The sequence below is a fragment of the Chaetodon auriga genome, chromosome 10 (genome assembly GCF_051107435.1).
Source record: "Chaetodon auriga isolate fChaAug3 chromosome 10, fChaAug3.hap1, whole genome shotgun sequence".
In the NCBI taxonomy this organism is placed as follows: Eukaryota; Metazoa; Chordata; class Actinopteri; order Chaetodontiformes; family Chaetodontidae; genus Chaetodon; species Chaetodon auriga.
Window position 1 is genome coordinate 15555198 of NC_135083.1, and position 13396 is coordinate 15568593.

The 13396-nt window shown below is 41.0% G+C and overlaps 1 protein-coding gene across 2 annotated transcripts in view; it reads left to right on the forward strand.

The window, feature by feature from the left end:
• Nucleotides 1–1257: 1257 nt before the first annotated feature.
• gpr153 (G protein-coupled receptor 153) overlaps nucleotides 1258–13396 on the forward strand; it is a 35849-nt gene continuing 23710 nt past the window's right edge. For both annotated transcript variants that reach the window (XM_076740335.1, XM_076740334.1), the window contains exon 1: nucleotides 1258–2024. The gene's annotated coding sequence lies outside the window, so the exon portion shown is untranslated. The remainder of the gene's footprint in view (nucleotides 2025–13396) is intronic.

Here is a 13396-nt window from a genome sequence, read left to right on the forward strand (position 1 = left end):
ACTTATGTCTTTTTATTACCAGAGTCATGTGTATGTGGTCACCATCTCCATCAGATTACAATAAAAGTCCAACAAGGCAAGCAACGTGAGTGCTCAGACAAGAAACCAGAACCAGAACAGTGTGACATAACGGCCCATTCCACACAGTACTGCATGCTCGAAGGTAAGGACAGGAGGTCAAAGCTGAACCAGGAAGTGTTGTGGAAGATATAACAGCTTTGGGAAACAAAGGAAACTCAAATGTTCTCCTTTGTTTACACACCTGGACATCCTTTCCCCTCAGTTTTGGCATTGTGTCCACACTAAGCGGTATTTTTCTCACCCAAAATAAGGTTTAGAAACTTGTTTAAAACCTGTCTGAGGGTTTGTATGGTTGCTGTAAATCTCACCCATGAAGTTAACTGAATGTAACTATAGCTAGAGACCTTACTGACATTTTAAAGCTTTAAAGTCCCTAACTGGTAGCAGGAGATGTTGTACTTCTTTTGAAAGGCTGAAGGATTTAATTTTTCTTCGCAGTGTCTTATTAAGCTACCTCATCCTCTGGTGTTCACGTGGTCCTGCTGTACAGCTCTCACTGTGGTTTCAGACAGACTGTGTTGTTTCTGTTGCAGTGCCATTATGTGATTTGGACAATAAAATGAATGTAAATCTCGAGGCTGCAGTGTAGCTTTAGGTAAGTACTGCCTGGATCAGCTGTGAAGCTCAGGGGGTATTTGATACCTTGCCTCAGCATCTGGAGCAGCTTTTCTTTGTAAGGCACCTCAGTGCTGCACAGCCTGGCTGTATGCTGCATGGACAGCTCCCAGGTGCGGTGTGTGTATCTATTTTAATGAATGGGAAGCAGATAAAGCGCACACTGTTCACCAGACTGTCCACCAAATACATGAAAATGAAAATAATCCTTATAATAGTGGTAAAGAACCAAGGCACCAGGGACTTCTGTGTCTCTCCTCTCGTGTAGGGCCTATTAGTTTTCTCACTGGGTACAATCTAAGCCCTGAGGGAGGATAGCCACTCTTACAGAATCATCCAGGGAAGGAATCTTACATAACAAGTCGTATAATGTCAATGAAAAGGGCCCATTTAAAGGAGCATGAATAACATGAGAAAATAACGTGCACTGATGCGATTGATACATATGGGAGGTTCAATGCAGAAGTCCTTTAAAAATGATTGGATAATGAACATGGATGCTATGGCAACTTACATTCAGTGCAGTTTAAATATAGCAGGCTGCACTCGGCTGTCACAGCCATCTCTTCTTCTCTACTCAAAGCTTAATGAAGTCAGTTTATAACCAGCTCGTTCAAATTAGATCGTTAATGAAAAAACTGCCTCAACGTTCATCCAGAGGTTGCAGGAATGTAAATGAAATGTAATTTTATTTCTTTATTTCAAAGCAAATGTGCAACATACAGGAGCAGTTCTCGCTCTGTCAAAATGCCGACTTCTTTTCCATGAATTATTTCTTATTGCGGTTCACTCCCACGGCCACGGAGCGTCTGACCCGCGAACGAGCCTGTGCTGACGGGAGCGCGCAGCAATCATGCCTCGTCCGTCGCTCGCCTCGCCAGTGTCGGAGAATAAAAGGTGACGAAATCCGTCTTTTACCGTCAATTACCCGCTCCTTTAGCGCGCGTGCTTTCGCTCGTGGTGAAGAAGCTGATTTTTCTTCTTCTTCTTCTTCTTCTTCTTCTTCTTCTTTTTTTTTTTTTTTTTTTTTTTTTAAAAAATCCAAACCCGTCCATGATTTATCTTAATTCCCCGACGTCAACGAGTCAAAGAGGGCAAGAAGAAACAAGAGGAGTACAGCTGTGGTGCTGTGGTGTTCCAGGGCTCATCCTTCATTTCGCAGGTCGCTCCTTTAATTTGACGCTGTCGACGCTCCTGACGCCGTGCAGGTTGGGGATGTAAACGCTGGGAAGCCACTTTAAACGGACCTGAACTGATGGGACTCAACGAGGAGTGTTCTCGATCCCGCGGAACAATGAGCCGCCAGGAGCCGAAACGTGCCGTGAAAGGTAAGAGAAAGAGAAGACTAACACAGCTGACTGTGATCCCGGCAGGCTCACCGGTGATCGGCTCTTTGTGATGAGATGAAACAAGGAGGCTCGTCCAAACAGGTGGTGTCCTGCGGCACGCGCGGCTCAGGTGACGAGAAGTAAAAGTACATATTTGAATTGCAATTCACTCCACATTCCTGTGGAGCTGCCGTGCAAATGTGACCTATTTTCAACATTAGTACAATCAAAATGCATGCGAGACAAATCCGGATGAGGAAGAGGCCTAATTGAGGAATTGAATCACAGATATTACACACTACAGGCTCTGTTACACACTCATTTACCTGAGCGAGGAGCGTCTTTTACAGTTCATCTGTGTGCAGTATTAAGAATGGTAATTACACAGAGCTGCAAGGTGTGGGATTACTAGAAATGACCAATGTTAGACACTGAATTAACACTCCAGGAATTGCAACTAATAACCCGGATAGTGTTCTTAGATTGATTATAGGCAGTTTAACATGAGAACATTGAGTATCCTCCAGCCACAAAGCTGAGCACACATATGAGAGGAACATGCACACCTGTGCAGCCAATTTCTGCAACGTGTTGAGCACAATTTTAGCAAAGGTTCACACCTCAACTTTTTGTTTTCATCAATGCAACTTTATGCCTTTCGTGTCTCTTTTATAGCTGCTTCATCAAGATGTAATAGGTAATCTAATCTTTTAATTTGGATCCATGTGATTTGCTGATATTCAACCTTAAAATGAAGCTGCTAAAATGAAAAATTGCATACTTGCACATTTGTAAGTATGAAATGAAAGTATTGCGCGTAGCCAGATATGGACACCAGCCATCACAGTAACAATACAGTCATGGTGGACATCAGCCATAACTGACACTGATTTGGACATTAACAACTTCCACTCTAGGCTGAATGATTTAAACTTATAATTCCAACCAATCAAGTGACTGGTTCAGAGAAAGTGTTGCTTTAAGTAAGTTCATTTATATAATATGGTTTTATATGTGCACCAGTATCAACAGCATTATTTTGTTTTTTACTGTAGCTCATGATCATGGTAAAGCCCAGAATCAGCCATCAGTTGATCGTCTCATTCTTTCAAATACTATTTTAATATATTTCCCATCAGAGAAGCCACAGTGGAAATAGATGAGAGAGTGGATCACATGCGGTCACAGGTCACAAAGTGGCCGTGCGAGCCAGTGTTCACATTCACTGCAGAGAGAAAGTGCCGTAGCCGACATGTGACAGTCGCTGCTAGACCACAAAGCCTCACAACAGATATCAGTGCTTCGCAGGGCATATGTGACATTTTGTTTGTCACACATTTGGCTCTGTCATTTTGTGACCGCGTTAGCCGGTCTTCACACTAGTCTATTTTTCGCTCACACACTACACATTGACCAGGGTCCGCCTTCTCCTAGGCAGCGTTATCTGGTAATGTGCCATTGATGTCAAAGAGAAGGGCATTAGCAAAGATTCAAATCATTTCTGCGTGCGTTAAGTGCCTTGCACTAAACTTAATTTAGTGATCTTTTTATTTTATTTTACTGTATTATTCTACCACCTCATCACTTAGACTGCATGCCTGTTTCTGATGCAAACTCTAAACCCTTTGCCATATGGTGCCCAGTGATCCAGCTACAGTCATAGCTGGAGGTAGCTTAACATAAACAGGAAGAGCGCCTCTCGGGTTACATTTGTGATGGAAAATTCAGCGACTTACTCATGTGACATGTTGCCCAGCTAAGAAAAGTGCTCACAGTGTGAACATCAAGCAGCACGACGGATTCTGGCTTGTGACCTTTTAATACTGTGTACCTTTTTAGTAAATTAGTGGTATCCTGTTGATACTGATTTCACTGGTAGGGCTGGTAATCTGAGGTATTTACTGCAGCTTTGTACTACTGTAAAATCAACTGCATGGTAGATCTAACATAGCAGTGCTGGGAACTTGCTGTTTTCTAATGACTGCACACAGTATTTAAGAAAATGATGTCAAGCTTGGTGGCAATAGCAGTTAATGCAGACTAAAATAATGGACACTTTCTTTATGAAATGCAAGTGAAGGAGTCTAAACATACATAGCTTTTCAGGAGACCAACAAATTACAACCCGTTTGGAAGTTGCTCTAATGAGCTATAATATAGGTTTTAGGTGCTTTACCCCTGGAAACAAATACAATACAATACTTGATGGAAGAACACACCAGACTCCATTTCATCTGCACTGTGAAAGCCAATTAGAGCTGGAGTTTTTGCTTTCCTCTTAATGGTTATGGCTCCTGCCATTGTTAAAGCACATCAGGGCATGGTATTATTGATATTATTTGAAGGGTATTTAATCAGTGATAGTTAATCTAATGCTGTTTGATATGGCAGTCCTGCTCATAAGAGGCTCTGGCATCATCGCCGAATCAGACCTCATTCATTAATTAGAGACTGACACTTTCCTCACCAAGTATCAAAATCAATGCCAAAACAATACTTTTCTTGATTATATTACTTTACAGGATATAAACGCAGAGTATTTCCTTTTCAGCTATAGTTACTAGTGACTTTAGAAGTAAAGAGTTTACATATGAAACACGTGACGAACACACGAAGAAAACATGATGCATTGTAAAATATTTAACCACCCAGCAATATGAATTAGCCACTGTTCTGATAACTGATTCATGGTTGAAGCCATTTCATGCCAAACGTTTCATGGTTCCAACTTCTCAGATGTGACAATTTGCTGCTTTTCTTGTCTTTAAACAGTAAACTGAAACATTTTGACAAAATAAGACATGTGACGGTGTCACTTTGAGCTCTGTTCAGCTGTGACTATAACATAGAATAAATGAATTGATCAAGAAAATAATCACTAGTTGCAGCCCAGTGTGAAATAGTTAAAAATTAGCTCCACCTCAACCAACCAAGAGAAAAATGTTGCTCAGATATTAATGCATGAGTGATAATAATCCAATAATATACTACATAAATATGTAAATACATAGGATACCATTAGATAGCACTCACACTCACTTATGTCTCTGCATACTGTAATGTACTTTTACTGCATTTTCCTGATAATACTTTTGGTCTTTTAGTTGAATAACATTTTCAATGCAGAACTTAGCTTGTAACAGAGTGTTTTAACAGTGTGGTATTAGTACTTTTACTTCAGTGAAGAGTCTGAACGCTTCCTCCACCACTGCTTGGTTCCATGGAGACTATTCACGTCTCATACTCAAAAAATATTGAGTTTCACTTGTGACCCTTTTGGCATATTGATCAGGGAGGCTGCCTAGCATTCAATCGTTTGCTGGTTTGATGTTGAACGTACAGCAGGAGGATACAGATTCAGGGGAGAAATTGTCTTAGCTTACCTCTCTTGACAGGAAGGTCAGAGGTCAGGGTCACATGAGCGCCTCTAGAGCTTATTGTTTTCTGATGACTGGAAGCTGATAGTGTTTCACTGGCTCGGTCTAGAGACTTCAGCGGAGGAGAGCTGACACAGGGGCTTGAATCTAGGTCTTCTGGTTGGAGAGCAGACTGCCAACACACTCTGCCTCCCTGCTGTGCATTAGTGAAATGCTGTGATTAAACGGAAGGGGCATTTGCTCACAACATGTTGTTGTGCCAGTCCTTGAGTACGACTTCTTGTGCATACTTACTGTCCGGTGTCATATTCTGTAAGTGGATACATTACAATAACAGGAACAAAGGAGACTTACTCACTATAGGAAGATCATTATACAGAATCTGAAATGTAAGTTGTCATCTCTCATAAAGACTCATCCTACTCAAATAAACTGTGCTTCCAAAAAAAACATGCAAATATACCAGCTACTGCAAACTGAACTTTGGCCTCGGGTTACGCCAGACAGGCTGGAATAACACGGGAATGTAGACATGAAGCTCTGACAAAATGAATCTGAGCAGCTTTTATTTTTCACAGCATGCAACAGGGGGCATGTTTTAACGCACAAAACCTTGTAGATGTAGCTGTGTGTATTTTTAAAATTACAATCAGTCATTTGGCAGATGCTTTTATTTAAACTAAAGTTATATATGAATGCAGATGATGTAGAATCAAGCAACCTCAAAAACAGCCTAAAATATGAATGGAAATTGATGTTGAACTTATAGTTTGGAATGAGAGCCACACAAACTGAAATCTGGAGGACTTTTTTTTTGCATGTCTAGGGGTAAAATTGTTTCCTGTTGTCGAGCTTGTTTGATTGTGTCAAAATCACTCTGCTCAGTCAGGCTGCCTAATGATGATGTCATAGCTTTAAAGTAGCTGACTCAAGAGGATCTTGGGAAATGTGGGGAAACTGAACGTGCCATTATCCTGTAATTATCACATTGGAATACTTTTGGACTTGCATGGACTTGATTTAATAAATGACACGAGGAATGCTCGCAGACCAGTGCAGCAGTGCCAGTTTAGTGGTTGAGTCACTATCTCACAATATAAGAAAAATGAACTTTTATTTTGGTATTTACAAGGGAAACATGCAGTTTGTGTGATCCAACAGTTTTTTATTTATTTGATTTGGCTGAATGTTATCTTCCGAGACTGATGCAGTTGCTATGCAACATACACAATAAGACATCCAGTCTGGTTCCAGTACAGTGGAGCAGACTGCCTAATATGATGGCGTTTCACAAATGGCTGATCTTATGAAAGGATGCTAAGAACATGTCAGATATTGGTGACACAATAAGCCCCCTGGCTGTCATATAAATGAAAACAGACCTGGTCTGTGGGATTTTGACTGTGGTGGGAAGGTCATATTTCTGCTTTAAAGCTGAGCTGGCCACTACTGGCTGCTTTAGAAAGTTTGTAAGACTCTGCTGCTTCCTCCTTTGGGTAATGAGCCCCAGGTGAGAGAGGACCGACAGAGGTAAGAGGAATCTTGATGCATCTTAATTAGATGTTGGCCCATTTTGGGCTTTGATACATGTGCCTTTTTAATGGAACCACATAATTAAATAAGCAGACAGAGAGTTAAATAAATAGGTAATAGGGTAGATAGCCGATCCTGGAAATGACTCAGCTGATCACAAATGACAACAACAAACTTGCAATAGGGATAAAAACAATTTTTTACCTATTATTTATTTATTTATTTATTCATATTTTTTTTTTACCTTTTGTGACTATATTCTGTGTTTATGATGAAGTAACCCCACCCAGATAAAGGCCCTATTGGGATGTTGTGTAGTTTTCGTTTCTTCCTCGAACACAGTTCTAGAGAGGTCACAGATATCAGCCTCCTGGGTGCTAAAGAGGTTAATCACCTGCTTTGTCAGAGGAATCTCTTTCTGCAGGACAGTGGGTTAAAGCCACGGCTGCTGATCATTTGTCATACAAGGAGGAACCTCTCCTGGACTCTCATTGATAACTGGATAATGAGTGCTCGCTGGAGTTGAGTAAGACTGATGGTGTTTCAGCCTCAGAGGGCCATTGTAATCCCTCATGAGGTGAAGGAGAGCTCTTCACCTGTACCAGTTCTAAACTGGCATCAGCTATAATCATACATCAGAAATATGATGAAATAGTTGATTTTATTTCTAGATATTTAATAGAAACTGTATTGCTACAGTTGTAAAGATGGGAAAAAATCCTTTTTGTGTTCTTGTCCTATTGTTAGAATATAGATGTGTGGTATAACTCTAATTTAAAACCAATAATCTGGATTGTTGGGCCATCTTCCATCAAAGAACATTTCCTTCTCCTTAACCGCTGAAAGATTCTTAGATGTATTCTTTCATAATCCCCATTACTCCTCACCAGGAGGCCAAGTCTCTGAACATTTTTAATAACCTTTAACGACCCTCTTTTACACAAGACTCTGGTAAATCATCTCCCTGGCTGAATGGTCCTTTGGTTCACACAGAAAGCAAATGGAAAGCCTGCAAATATTTCTATCTTTACATAAAAGAACGTGTGAAGGAGTAGAACTTCAGAGGTCAGTATACTTGTATGTGGCATTTCTCCAGGCTGATTTGTGAAAATGTTTATAGCCCAAATCATTCAGTTCAACATTGGTAGCGTTGTGAATATTCCATTGAATACCATATATTTTTACTCAGAGAACTGATGATGATTTAACAGTAAAATAATGATACACAGGTTCAAACAAACACAAGTCCAAACAGAAGTAGCCAAGTATCCACAGGAAAACAGGAACGAGGCAGGGAAAAGGTGCAGGCAGAGATCTGGGTTCAGGTTCAGGGAGAGGAGGTTGGAATGCAAATGCTTGACACAACACTGCTGATCTGGCAACTGACTTGGGAAACAGGGCTGGTGTGAATCCTGACAGGGTGGTTGGAGAATGAGAAACAGATGAGCAGGTGGTTGTGACAGTCAGGTGACTGTGACAGGTGGGAAAACCTGAGGATGGCAATGATCGCAAAGCTTCTGAGCAAGCATAACACAGACGGGGTTTTGAGACTAGAACATCGCCTAGTAGAATCAGGTTTATTCACCAATCAGGATACCATTTAGCTACTGAATACAAACATGTGTGATTTAAAAATTTAAGCAGACTATAATATTTGAGATTGGTCAACACAAGACAGAAATTCTATAGCTATAAATCAGGCAGCAGTGCAGAACCTTTGGACATTTTTGATGTTTTCTAAATGCTTTTGAGCAGGACAGGGAATTGAATGCCTCTGACATTTACTGTATAAGGCACTTAACCCTCAAAGCTGCAGAGCACTGTACTTGTACTGGGCAGCTTCCAAGCACAAGTGTTTGTAGTTGTGTAAAAGTGAAGCAGGTTGCTGCTGCAAAAAAACATATCTGCTGACTTGACTTTCAAAGTAAAGTACCTGTCATACGTGAGCATCGGAGATGTAATATTAAACACTGAGGCTGGGCTCAGGGGAAAGCTGTGAAGCCCTCAGTGGCAGAGTATTTTCCTCTCTGAAAGCTCCAGAGACCAGTGATTGGGCAATAAGACACCATGCATCACAGCTGTCAGCAGGGAGCTTATAAAAGAGGTCCACTCCCTCCGTCTACTCCAGCTCCTGCCAATTTGAAGCTGAGAGATGTGGGTCAGCACCAGGCACGTTCGCCAGCTTTGACTCCACACCACACCCAACACACTGACCGACACTGTGCCGATGAGCTTGGTTAGATAGAGCCTTGAAAATCATCATGTTCCTTGGAACTGGTCTCCATGTAATTACTGGTCTGATCCCACTCAGACACACTGCCGGCCATTTCGGCCTTTGTTTTAACAGATAAATCCATCATTCTGCCTGCCAAAATCTGTCGAGGCCCACTCATGTGTCCCTCTCTGCATCTCCGCTGATTATAGTTTGAGATGAAGAATGAAGAAGTGTTTGGTCTCATTTCGGCAGTCCAAAATATGACTAATGTACAAAATGATAAGCTTGTCATCCAGGAGATGAAAAGCACTGTTCCAGACGCAGCAGCTTTCACCAGCCCTCCACAACACTGATGGCTTTTCTGTAAATGCCTCTGTGCAGACTGTTGGCTATTTATGATACCGTTCCTAGAAATGGAAAAAAACAATGCTGAGTAATCTGTATTGACAGGAACTCTAAATATGATGTTCTTAAACAACAGATATCAGGAGTCATTGTGGTGTTTTGTAATATTTTCTAGAGCTTGCTAAGGATAATTGTAGCTATTTCTAGCTAACAGAGCTGGTAGAAAGAGAGACACTAAACAACATAATATTTTTATTTTTATTTTCCGAGATGTAATTTTGCAAAAGTTAATCTTACCAGTTTGTCTCACTATAATGTGATAAAACATTAGGGCTACACTGTACTGGGAATAAAGAATGCACCTTTGCAACCACAGCCTGTCACATCCAAAGGCATCATTTCTATCATTTAGAGTTTTAAGACAAATTTTTGTCATTATTATGAGCCTGAAACCAGATTATTTAGAACAAAGTCTGTAGCTCTGTTGGTGTCACAGTTATTATAAATTAACAAGCTCTGTTTGAGGGCAGAAGTCCAAAAATCGCTGATCTTTCCACCAAATTTCATCAGGCCAAAATCTAGATTCTTTACCAAACCGTTGCTCGAAAGCGATTCTTCCCGTTTGGTTGTGAACAGTCCATGTAAGCTAGGCAACGTGCAAAAGATGTTATTATTAAAATGCATTTAAAGCTATCCTGACATTTCTGTTCTGATCCTTCCTTGTTTCAACACCTCAGCGAATCTGTGCCACTCTCTGAACATTCAGTATCTTGATGTTAGAGAGAGAAAGTCTTTACAGCCTGTGTGTAATTGTCAGTGCTGATTTCCCCTGTGTAGAGGACAGATTTGGCTCGGAGGCCCAGGGGATTGTGGGTGATCGAGCTGTTTGTTCCACTATGGTTAGAAAGCCCGTCAGTCAAGTGTTTAAATAAAACCAGTGCTACAACCACTAGCACTGCTATTCCTGTTACTACCAGTAATAACTCCTATGACAACCACATTTACCCCTACTCCCCCTAATAATACTACTAGTGTACTCGCAGTACTACTCATACATTACTACTATCACAGCAAATAATACTTCCTTAAAACTGCTATTTTAATTTATTTCAATTACTAAATATAAAAGTATATGTTAGTGTCCCGATAATTTCCACTGTAGTTTGTGCAATTTCTGTAATTAAGCATCATTGTTCTCAGTTTTTACAGGTGTCGCTGAAAAGTAGGTTGGTTTAACTTGATTTCCACCCAGATTTTATGTCTACCGTGCATCTGAAAGTTGAAGAAATTTCCTGTTCATGGCAGTTTACACAGAAGAGTTTTTTCTTGTATTAAAATCAGCTCAGAATGCATGAACGGTAAGAGAGGGGGAAGAGAAAATGGAGAGAAAATGCAAATGAACGGTTCATTATCATCCAGAATGCTTCAGTTAAAAAACAGTAAGCACTTAAATAACAGAGCGTTTGTGCCACATTTTCTTTGAAGGTTTACTAATGAAAGTTTGTAATGAGCAAACTGCAAAGATTTCACAGAGCACTCTCTTTAGTGTCACCGAGTCTGAACCAAGTCTCCTCCGTCGTTCCTGCTAGTGTTTACAGCTCGTGCTCTTTTTCACAGCTGCTGCAACTAAACAAAATATACAGCGAGCTGTTTGGCTTTAAGCCTGGAGCCTTGTATTAAAGTTTAGTTTTCACATTAGTGTGATGGTCCGGGACATTTCCAGTGCTTCTACAGATAATGTGAATATATTAAGAGTGACATTGTCTCTGTAAAACCTCAAAGCAACAAATTGAACTGCTTGTTAGGTTTAGCGAAAGATCACGGCTTAAACTAAGTATGTTACTGTTGCTCATGTGGTGTCACTAATGCACTTGGAATAGGTCAACGCTGAGTTTCAGTTTCACACGAGGCATGAACAGCAGTCTCCTGGCTTAAAGTCCTGTGTTTGTTGGACCCACCCACCCGCTCCACACTCTCCATATGGAGACTTTCTTGCTCATTGCCACTAGATGTCGTAGCCTAACATTAAACCGAAATATGGATTGTAATAACGTGCTTTTACAGTTGACCTATTAGGCTGTATTTCTGAGAGGGATAATGGTCAAAGATATTGTGCAGTTAGATCCAGTGGAGATATCACCATTTGACCTTTAATTTTCTTAGCATCGTACCTCTGAACTTTTTCATGTTGCCTTCAGTCAGTTTTCCAAACAGAAGATAAGCTTTAACTCATCCACACTGATGCTTTGTCCTCGAACAGGAAGAGTAGTAGCGCGTGCAGCTTTGAATTAAATTACCCTTTTATTAGCATTCTCCACATCTTTTCCTAACCTTAACATATCTTAGCTGCCATGCCAAGCAAGTTTTTAAAAGCCACACTGAGCGTCATCCAGAGTTTTGCAGAAAATATTGCAACCCTGTATGCTGATAGGCTTGCTTCCATTGGTATTAGTATATTGATTAAAGCTGCAGTAGGTAACTTGTATGAGAGTAATTTTTTGTCATATTTGCTAAAATTGTCCCCGTGCCCAGACAGCAGTACATGAAACATGTAATCTGTGAAAAAAAAAATGGCTCCATTGGTCCCACCTACTGCTCCTACTGCGATTTGCAAGAATCCACCGCTGCCCGACACAAAACAACCAATCAGAGCCAGAGGAGCGTCTGAGGGAGTGTCTGACATCTGTCAATCACTACTCACACACGCTGCGAACCGCCCCCTCCCTCTGCTCATGCTGCCGACTGCCGCTCAGTCAAACAGCTCTGTGAGCGGCGTCAGGAGGCTAGTGAAAGCTATGGCGGAGCAACAGCTACCCGCAAAGGAGTAACTGTCCATACCGCCGCTGCCAACAACAGAATATATATGTGAATATATATATAAAGCTAATATGGTGATTGTTACAGTAACACTCTGCAGCGCGCGCGGTATGTTAGCGACTGTGATGTAGCGGCTGGGCAGAGTTAGCTTGTTTCTGATGCTAAGGCTAACATTACTGGTTGTAACTGCAGTCTCACAGATGCCACAGGGAGGAGGGGCTTGGAGGCAGGGCATGAGTGCAGCGGAGAGGGAGGGGGAGTGACGTAGAACTTGTGTTGGTTCAAATTTTCAGGCTAAGTCCTCTCTTCCTGATCTTACCTACTGCAGCTTTAATGTGTCACTAGGTGTCTGTTTCAGTCGCCAGCTTTTCTAGCTTTTTCCAAAAGGAATGTGGTGAAGTTTAATTTTGACACTCAAACAAAATTGGATGTTAACACCATAAAATAAGATCTTCTGAATCTAATTCATAGTCTGAGCTGGCGTTGTACCTCAGGTAGACATAATTAACTGGGTCTGCATTTTCCATTTCTGATCTCTGAATATGCACCGTGAAAAAATAATTTTGAAGGCAGTGTAGCACAGCACAGTGATTACGTGCATTTTAATCGACTTTTCTTACATGTTTTAGTGTGGTTAGGTGCTGCTTTAGGAGACTGGCTGGCTTAATTGAATTTTAGTCAGAATGATAAAGAATAGCACCAATACAAATGTGCATAAGTACAACTGGTAAAATGCTGGAGAATTGTGCTCATGCTCGGCATCAACATTGGTATTAATAGACTCACAGGCATCTATAGACCCTCTGTGAAATCTCAGTGGAGCCTTGCATCATATGCACTAATACATAATACCCCTAAATGCATTTTATTTCTGAATACATGAACAGCCAGTGAATGTTAAGTAGCTAACTGAGGTAAAAGAGTAAGTCTACATAAAGGCTGGGACGAACAAAATAAGACAGAGGCAAACATTGGATCAACGCTGACATCACCAGTTAAAAATACCGTCCATGTATTGTTTGTGTTAAGTCTCCACAGGACCTCCAGCTGTTCCCAGAGGTAGGAAAACTGCAGTGGCTTGTAAA